This window comes from Berghia stephanieae, chromosome 9, assembly GCF_034508935.2.
Source record: "Berghia stephanieae isolate SIO BIC M18660-M18661 chromosome 9, UCSD_Bste_1.3, whole genome shotgun sequence".
Taxonomy (NCBI): Eukaryota; Metazoa; Mollusca; class Gastropoda; order Nudibranchia; family Aeolidiidae; genus Berghia; species Berghia stephanieae.
In genome coordinates this window covers 20,406,067-20,417,041 of record NC_088368.1, presented here as the reverse complement: position 1 = coordinate 20,417,041, position 10,975 = coordinate 20,406,067, and positions in this window count along the sequence as shown.

Below are 10,975 nucleotides of genomic sequence, written 5' to 3'. Positions count from 1 at the left end.
GAGGTTTGTTTGTTTGTTTTTTTTGCCAAGATTAAGGTCACTTAAATCCATCGACATTTAAAGGACAATACCGAGTTTTTAACTTTTTTCCAAAATTTAACTGAAAAAAAGGATAAAAACAGAAACATTTAATTTGCCTTAAGATCCGAAATTTGGAGTCTTTTACTAAACTACTAAACTCACTAAGTGCTTAGTCAGGCTCCATAAGAATTGTCCCTGACCACCGTGTGGAGAAAAATTGTGCGGGAATATGAGTACATATCATAGGCCATATATAGGTCATTTTCTTTTAATATAGATAAAGATAAATACTAAATTTTTAAAAACTTACGTTTAATGATTGCCTCTACTGTCTCTTTCCCATCGTCTACATAAATTGCCTGGCATGCACAATGGATGTCAAATACATCAAACCCTAAGTGAATTGGCGAGTCAAATGTAAACTGTGTCATTTTCTTTTTTCTGACATCCCACGATCTGCGTTTGAAAAATGACGCATTTTTCTTGCATTTCAAATTGACTTCGGTGGTCTTAGTAAGCTCTCCCAATAGTTTACACTTTATTTCAACATCGTGTCCACAGTGGTGTGTCTCTATGTCACCATTTTTCAACGCTGGCCCATCGGCAAAAGTAAGGACAGGATTGCTAAGACATTTTGCTGAAATTTTAAAAGAATGGTATTGATAAAATATAAGTTATCAATTTTTTGTTCTTGATAAAGGACTATGAATGGAATTGATACAGATGATTAGAGAAGCAGCCGGGGCATGATAATCATATGTTTATAAAGCGAAAGGATTTCAATAAATAATCTATGTCTTATAAAGACTATGGATCCTTACAACTGTGTTAAATAAGAAAACAGTAGCAAGTAGGTGTAAGCATCACTTAAAGTGAGACCCGTCGGAGCAAACCTGTTTTGATTAGGGATAAACACGAAATTCAGTTAAAAGTTCAAAGGATCAGAATATCGAGACATCTTTCTGTACGTTTAAAGAAACACCCTATTCAAAGCTGTAAATCAATTCAAATGTTGCAATCTAAATTTATAATTTGCTTTTTGGGTATAAGAGTGTTCATCGCTCCAGTAGAAATCTTGGACGGATTCCAATCCCGCTTGCAAAGACGTGAGAGTGAAAAGGTCTGGATCTACAATACCGGATTGGACAAAACCCTGATTACCAACGTCCGTGTCATCCATTTTATTCAAAAAGCAATAAGCCATTATCCAAGGGACCTTGTAGGGAGGCAGAGGGAAGGACGCCAAACAAAGTGCTGGATGGGCAATGTAAAGGAATGGCCAAGGCTGGACAACTTGACACTAATAATGAGGAAAGCGTAACACAAATCTGGATGGACCTGAAAGCAAAATCATCACTCATGTCTCCTTTTCAACCATCTCGCCGAAACATTCCATGTTTAGGGTGTTGTTCATTCGTTAATTTGAAATGTTGGATTCATGTGAGTGTTGCCATGTACAAAAATCAATTTGAATTTAAACGAAATGTTACTCTTTCAAAAAAAATTGAAACTTTAAACCAATTTATCAAAATCAATCCCTTTAAGGATGTGCTACTTTCTGGCTGAACCAAAGCTTCCCATTTGTTTAAAGGTGTTAACTCACTCAACCCTAACACCGACTATATCCGTAGTATACCCGGGATTACTTTTACCCCATGACTATTTATTACATTATAGACGTAGTATCAAAGTTAATGTTTTTAATTTTTGCATGTTAATGATAGTTGAATAAGAATATATGTCTATGTACATGTTCATTTTTAATACATTTTCCCCCCAATTTTGAAAAGTAGCAAAAATCTCTAGGATTGCGTGAGTTAATCCAAGTGCTCACATCAGCTGGTCTGATTCTGATAACCGAACACAGTTATGGTCTTGTTTATTATTGTTGTAAATGAATTATTTTGCATTAGTTTAAGAGTATTTTTATGACGACAATAAGCACATAACAATTTAGGTTATCACACCTGTAAATATGAATACATTTGTTTTAACCTATTGTTTCCTGTGAATTTTAAGTTCATCACACAGTTGCCGCTTCAAACGTAGCCATTAACCAGTTAACTACCATACACTGGAAAACTTGTATTTAACCATTTGGCCAGAAAACTCGTCCTTCAAAATATTGATCGATTTAAATGATCTCCACCCATCCTGGCAAAAATTTCTCAAACCGAGGTCTTCCTTCCGTGAGACTTTTTGCCAAGATTGGGGTCAGTTAAATCAATCAATATTTGAAGGACGAATTTTCTGGCCAAATATTTAAATACGTGTCTTCTAGAGTATGGCAACTAAGCCAAATATTTAAATACGTGTCTTCTAGAGTATGGCAACTAAGACAAATATTTAAATACGTGTCTTTTAGAGTATGGCAACTAAGCCAAATATTTAAATACGTGTCTTCTAGAGTATGGCAACTAAGCCAAATATTTAAATATGTGTCTTCTAGAGTATGGCAACTAACTGGTTAAAATCAATGCTTATTTTTTTATGGGGGGCGAAGTGGCCGAGTGGTTAAGGCATTGCACTGTGATCCGGATGACCCGGGTTCGAGCCCCGCTTCAGGCATTTTCGTTTTTATTCCTTGAGCAAGATTATTAACCCCCAATTTGCACACTTGGACAACATGGGTGATTCCTGTTGACATCAGACATCTTCTTTGATGAGTTATCTATATTCCTTCGTGGAATGCCTAGGCCACGATATCTTATGATATCGTGGCGCCGCAAAAGGCATAATTTTTTTATTTATTTATTTTTTATGAAGAATAAAAATAATGGGATTCACAGGCAAATGTTAACAACCTTCATAACTTCACAGTTACATTAATTGCAACTAGCTAGTAGTTTATTTTAGGCAAAATTTAAAGGCAACTTCGCGAACAATAGTTCAATTAAAACGAAACAAAACACAATAGAGAAGAAATTGATGAAAATGATAGAGACCAGTCCAAACAGGATAAATTGAATGATGAATTAGGGAAGTCAGGATGGTAAGATATGACGCAAGGAGTGATCAGTTTTGGGTTAATGGGAAAGGTGACAATCGTGAAGATGATGATGGTGATGATGATGATGATGATGATGATGATGGTGGTGATGATGATGATGATGATGATGATGATGATAATGGTGATGATGATCATGATGATGATGGTGATAATGATGATGATGGTGGTGGTGTTGATGGTATGATGATGATGATGATGATGATGATGATGATGTGGATGGGTGATGGATGATGATGATGATGATGATGAGATGATGATGATGATGATGATGAAGATGATGAATGATGATGATGATTGATGATGATGATGAGATGGATGACGATGATGACGATGATAGTGATGATGGTGATGATGAAGATGATGATGATGATGATGATTGCACATTTATTGACGATATAACAGCTGTACGGCCAAAGAAAATAGACCAAGAGCAGTCCGTTTGATTTATAGTTATGGTTTGGTTGTATAAGGAAAACAACTTACTATGGAACTCTAACACCGCTGTGTTCCACACCCAATGCTTTGTCAGTTTTGGGTGAATGGGAAAGGTTAAAATCGTGAAGATGATGATGGTGACGATGATGATGATGATGATGATGATGATGATGATGGTGATGATGGCGATGATGATGATAATGATAATAATAATGATGATGATGACAGTGATGATGATGAAGATGATGAAGATGATGATGATGATGATGATGATGATGATGATGATGATGATGATGATGATGATGATGATGATGATGATGATTGCACATTTATTGTTGATATAACAACTGTACGACCAAAAAATAGACCAAGAGTAGTCCCGTTTTATTTATAGTTATGGTTTGGTTGTATAAGGAAAACAACTTACTATGGAACTCTAACACCGCTGTGCTTTGTCAGGGCCGAACATTGGCAACGCTTTCCTGCCATGTTAAAGTCTATATAGACGGCCCTTGACATTACGGACCATGTCTGGCCTGGCTTGTCCCAATCACTAGTTCAATAGTTCAATTAAAACGAAACGTAAACACAATAGAGAAGAAATTGATGAAAATGATAGAGACCAGTCCAAACAGGATAAATTGAATGATGAATTATGGAAGTCAGGATGGTGGGATATGACGCAAGGAGTGATAAGTTTTGGGTTAATGGGAAAGGTGACATTCGTGAAGATGATGATGATGATGATGATGATGATGATGATGATGATGATGATGATGATGGTGATGATGGCGATGATGATGATGATGATAATAATAATGATGATGATGACAGTGATGATGATGATGATGATGATGAAGATGATGATGATGATGATGATGATGATGATGATGATGATGATGATGATGATGATGATGATGATTGCACATTTATTGATGATATAACAGCTGTACGGCCAAAGAAAATAGACCAAGAGTAGTCCCGTTTTATTTATAGTTATGGTTTGGTTGTATAAGGAAAATAACTTACTATGGAACTCTAACACCGCTGTGTTCCACACCCAATGCTTTGTCAGGACCGAACATTGGCAACGCTTTCCTGCCATGTTAAAGTCTATATAGACGGCCCTTGACATTACCGACCACGTCTGGCCTGGCTTGTCCCAATCACATGACAACGGGGACTTGTAAACCCACTGGACATTCTCAAGATCACATTCGATGGACGAATTATGCACCTTCGTTATGCAGTATCGTTTGTGTCCTTGTCTCAATCGGTTGTTCTCTATGTTTATTGTAGGAATCACGTTGCAATTTGCTGAAATCAAACGAGATATCAAGGCCAAATATTACGCCCCCCCAAAAATAATTTTTTATTAATGAGCCCAAAATATGTGACTTAGCGTCTCTAAACGGTAGTATGGCCTGGTGAATTAGTAATCAGTGCGACTATGTGATCTAGTGGTATGACGCTCACCTTCGGATCGGAGGGTCCGGGGTTCGAGTCCTGCTCTGAGGGGCACAAAATTAAGTCCTTGGTAAATGATTATTACTCACATTCTCTCACCGTGCTCAGGTGTTAAATGAGTACCTGGCCGTGAACAGCATTGTCTCTGTTCGAAAACTTGTAATATCGCTTAACAGGCGTCGTGTCTTGTCCTACATGTTAAGTGTTGCTGTTGGCGGGGTGCCCCTTTTTAAAGCGCTTTGATCACGTTGAGTGGATATTGCCCTAAATAAAAGATTGTGTATATATATATATTTTTAAAGATCACAGTAAAATGTGAAATCTCAGTTTTTGTCACTTTAAACTACATCTCTATTGTCTTCAGTAAAATACAGATCTGTAACAATGTCAATGTGTGTGTAACAGTGCCAGACAAAACTGAAAGAAGAATACAAGAAGAATACAAGAAAAAATGATTACATTTTCCAATACTTTTTTTTTAACAGAGAGGACGAACTGTTTATTTCTGTCATCATTCTGGATTCTTAGTCATGTATTTATGTTTCCATCGATTTGTTTGTTTTGTTTTGTTTTTGTTTTGTTCTTTGTTTCTTTTGTGTTTTTGTTTTGTTTTTTTGTTTTTGTTTTTTTGTTGTTTTTTTTTTTTTGTTTTGTTGTTGTTTGAAGAAGGGTTTTGAGCCCAAAACTTTCCATGTTTGGTATTTTGCTCTTTGTTTTAAGCTGTTATATTCATTTTTATATATTACTTTTTACAGTCCACCGCTTCTGGCAGCTTAGTACTAATTTTAATAACGCAATCTTTCAATTTGCCATATTTCACAAGCGCAAAAACTTACGTGTTATGAAAACTGTAGTTATCTCCTTTCTAATCGCAAATCCAAAGTGATACCATGAGATGCAATCACATCGTATTGCCTTTGCATCAAATCGTATTAGAATATTTTCCCTTACGTAAAAACTGACTTTAGTTCGTGATTGGGAAAACGGTGTAAAATCGTCACTATCCCAACCACAATGCAACTCGATCTCATTGACCGATCCTTTTTGAGCTGTCGGATAACACGCCACTTCTATATCCTTTCCACAAGGCACCGGTAGTACATTGTTCACACCTTTCATTTCGGTTCCATTGTTCACGGCTACGGTGGGTCTAGTAAAGGCAAGCACTGCAATATAAAGAGACTTGGAAATAAGGGAAATGATGATGATGATGATGATGATGATGATGATGATGATGATGTTTTGTTTTGTTTGTTTTTAAGGGTTTTACGGCGCTTTCGGATCGGAAGGTCCTGGGTTCGAGCCTCGCGCTCGGCGCATAGTTGAGCCCTTGGAAAAGGCTCTTTACTCACATTCTCTCACCGTACTCAGGTGTAAAATGAGTACCTGGCTGTTAACAGCGTTGTCTTTGTCCGAAAAATTGTAATATCGCCTAACAGGCGTCATGTCCCGTCCTATATGTTAAATGTTGCTGTTGACCAGGGACCCCTAGTAAAGCGCTTTGAGCACATTTAGTGGATATTGCGTTATATAAAAGCTCAATTTTAAATGTACTATAACCATCACCCAGACAAACATGTTTGCTACTAGAATCAATGTCTTTTCTAGACAGGATGTAATCAACAGTAAACAGCATTCTTGACAAACTAAATTCTTCGATTCTTTTGTTGAAGTATTTTTTTTTCCTTTAAAAATTTGAAATTTCACCTTCTAATAACATGAAGAATGATGGTAATGATTAAAAGGAAAATCAATAGTTTAAAAAAAAAAAGAATAAATAAATGAAATATATTTCCGACTTACTAATGTCTGCTACCCGTGTTTCTTCCAATTGGCCACTAAATAGAACTGCCCAGCATTTGCAGTCAGAATATCTGATTTGTTCATAAATCCTTTCCGTACAAAGGAAATAATGAATGCGGTCGAGAAGTTCATTATGTTCTGCCTTACAGACAGCATTCGATAGATCAGCCGCAAGGTATGTGTTTTCCAAAGTTTCTCCATTTCCCATGACTATTTTCGGACATGTGTCACAGGTTGCTAAAATAAAGTTCAAAAGTTCAAAAACGTTTATTTTAGGCAATTTCCAATGTAACTCATACAAGAATATATTTTCATCAACAAATCAAATAAGTAAAATCAATAATAAAGCAAGGCAAACAACGAAAATAATAATGATAATAACAGTAATAATAATAATAATAATAATAAGAAGAAAAAAAGAAGAAAGAAGAAGAAGAAGAAGAAGAAGAAGAAGAAGAATAACAATAATAATAATAATAATAATAATAATAATAATAATAATAATAATAATAATAATAATATAATAATAATAATAATAATGATAATAATAATAATAACAATAATAATAATAATAATAATAATAATAATAATAATAATAATAATAATAATAATCATCATAATAATAATAATAATAATAATAATAATAATAATAATAATAATAATAATGATAATAATAAAAATAATGATAATTATAATTAAAATAAAGAAACATATATAGGGACATAATGCAAAGAATAACATGTAAGAATTTAGTAATTAAAAAATCAAGAATTTGAAAAACCGAATACAATAAGGAAACAAATCTTTGCTCTGAAAGTCGAAAAAATTCCAATAAAGCAATGTCAACATATTTATTTTAAAAACAAAATAAACTTAAACTTGAGGTTTTATATAGTGCAATATCCACTAAACGTGCTCAAAGCGCTTTACAAGGGGTCCCTGGTCAACAGCAACACATAACATGTAGGACGAGACAAGACGCCTCTCAGGCGATATTACAAATTTTTGGGACAGAGACAACGCTGTTAACGGCCAGGTACTCATTTTACACCTGAGTACGGTGAGAGAATGTGAGTAAAGAGCCTTCTCCAAGGACTCAACTATGCGCCGAGCGAGGCTCGAGCCCAGGACCTTCCGATCCGAAAGCGAGTGTCATACCACTAGACCACATAGCCGCACAAACCTAATATAATAACTGAACGACTTACAGTCTATAGTTGGCCAAAACTGTTAGATTCCTATTTAAGATCACGACATGACCCTTAAAACTGCTGCTGATCTACATAAATAATATGAAATTGAATATAAGCAAAACAGGATGAATGAAACACTGCAGATGAATGAGACGTGGTAGTTGGCATCTGTAGTGTTTCATTCATCCTGTTTTGTTGAAAAGGGGGAAACCCGAAACGTTCGTTTGATCTGTTATGGTAATAGAAATGAAGCTTACATTCAATTTCATATTATTTATTTCTTCGAGCTTCGAGTAGCAACATTTACATTGCGGGTCTACAAGACATTATAGACCATAGGCATTATCAACAGAAATAGGATCCCAGTCTCGGCCTGATTAATATATATTGGTCATCAATGTTGTCCTTGTTGTTTGTTTTATGTTGATTTTTTGTTGGGGTTTTTGTTTTGTTTTTTATTTGCTTGTTTGTGTTTTTATTTGTTTGGTTTTATTTTTATTCTTTTGTTCTGTTTTGTTGGGGTTTTTTAGAGGGGTTTGTTTTTCTTCTTTTTTTACTGTTTTTTTTTAAGGGGGAGGGCGGGTACAATATACAGTTTTCTTTAATTTATTGGGTAATTTTAGTAATACAATTTAACAAATATTTAAAACACATGTAAAAAATGGAGTCAATTAAATTTGCTTGACATATTGCTGTGAAGCTACCTTCAAAATGTGGTTGCCTACAAATTCAGGAGTCCTTCAAGTTTGGGAAAACTTAACAAAGACTTTATTTCCATGCATGGCTATTTGTTGAATGAATGGGGGTTATCCCAAGAAGTATCGCAGATAGGATCATGTTTACATCAAAGCATCATTTGTTGAATGGGGGTTTTCCAAGAAGTATAACAAATAGATTCATGTTTACATTAAAGCGTCATTTGTTGAATGGGGGTTTTCCAAGAAGTATAACAGATAGGTTTATGTTTACATCTACATCAAAGCGTCATTTGTTGAATGGGGTTTTTCCAAGAAGTATAACAGATAGGTTTATGTTTACATCTACATCAAAGCGTCATTTGTTGAATGGGGGGTTTTCCAAGAAGTATAGAAGATGAGTTCATGTTTAAATCAAAGCATTATTTGTTGAATGGGATTATTACAAGAAGTATAACAGATAGCTTTATGTTTACATCAAAGCATCATTAATTTCTTGAATGGGATTATTACAAGAAGTATAACAGATAGGTTTATGTTTACATCAAAGCATCATTTGTTGAATGGGGGTTTTCCAAGAAGTATAACAGATAGGTTTATGTTTACATCAAAGCATCATTTGTTGAATGGGGGTTTTCCAAGAAGTATGACAGATAGGTTTATGTTTACAACAAAGCATTATTAATTTCTTGAATGGGATTACAAGAAGTATAACAGATAGGTTTATGTTTACACCAAAGCATCATTTGTTGAATGGGGGTTTTCCAAGAAGTATGACAGATAGGTTTATGTTTACAACAAAGCATCATTAATTTCTTGAATGGGATTATAACAAGAAGTATAACAGATAGGTTTATGTTTACATCAAAGCGTCATTTGTTGAATGTGGGTTTTCCAAGAAGTATGACAGATAGGTTTATGTTTACAACAAAGCATCATTAATTTCTTGAATGGGATTATTACAAGAAGTATAACAGATAGGTTTATGTTTACACCAAAGCATTATTTGTTGAATGGGGGTTTTTCCAAGAAGTATAGAAGATGAGTTCTGTTTACATCAAAGCATTATTTGTTGAGTTGGATTATTACAAGAAGTATAACAGATAACTTTATGTTTACATCAAAGCCATATGATCTTGCCGAACACAATTAATCGGAATCGTGACCAATTGGACACACTTTCCAACAATGAATTTTGCGACTTCTTTTTTATAATGTTTTTTCTTTCAATCTTATCATACTTCTTAAAAACTGAACTTTTCTGTAGAGTAGAACATGTGCTTTAGATTCATAGTCCGTATTTTAGTATATATCCTATTATCACATCAATGTAGTTTTGGACCGTATTGTATAAAGTGTGTACTAGATATGATATGTTGATGTAAAGCGTCAGTGAACGATTTGATTAGGAACTAGGCGATATATAAATTAATCATATCTTTTTATCATCATCATCATCATCATTATTATTATTATTATTATTATTATTATTATTATTATTATTATTATTATTATTATTGTTATTATTTTTATTATTATTATTATTATTATTATTATTATTATTATTATTATTATATATAATAATATAATATATTATTATTATTATTATTATTATTATTATTATTATTATTACTATTATCAGCATTATAAATAAAATAAATAAATAGATAAATAAAATTCCCTTTGTTCATCCCATAGGGGACATTTTTCTCTAGGCTCTATTCCCAGGGAAGACTGGAATAACCCAGGCGTCAACCGCAGTGCAGCGCCGCAATTTGAAATAGGGCGAGGTGACTTGCTCAAGGCCACACAGCGCAGCGGAGGTGATTGAACTCGGTACCTTTCGGGTAGGAAGCAAAGACCGTACCGCTGAGCCACGCTGCCCCCATTATTATTATTATTATTATTATTATTATTATTATTATTATTATTATTATTATTATTATTATTATTATTATAATAATATAATAATAATAATAATAATAATAATAATAATAATTAATAATAATAATAATAATAATAATAATAATAAATTTGATCCTGCGACGCTTTTAACTATTGTATTTATGATACAAAAATGCACGAATGATGAATACAAAAGACGGTTACTGCAAGTAACAAAGGGACCTACCGCTATCTTCACACACACACACACACACACACACACACACACACACACACACACACCATCTACCCATCCATCCATCTAAATATAATATAGATAGATCGAATATGACGTCACTCATGTATTTGTTATTGTTTTTTGTTTTTTGCCATCCACGTTTATGAGTAATTCTCACTAAACTGTATTAACCTGACTATAAACGTTCATGGTTACACAAAGTTTTGTG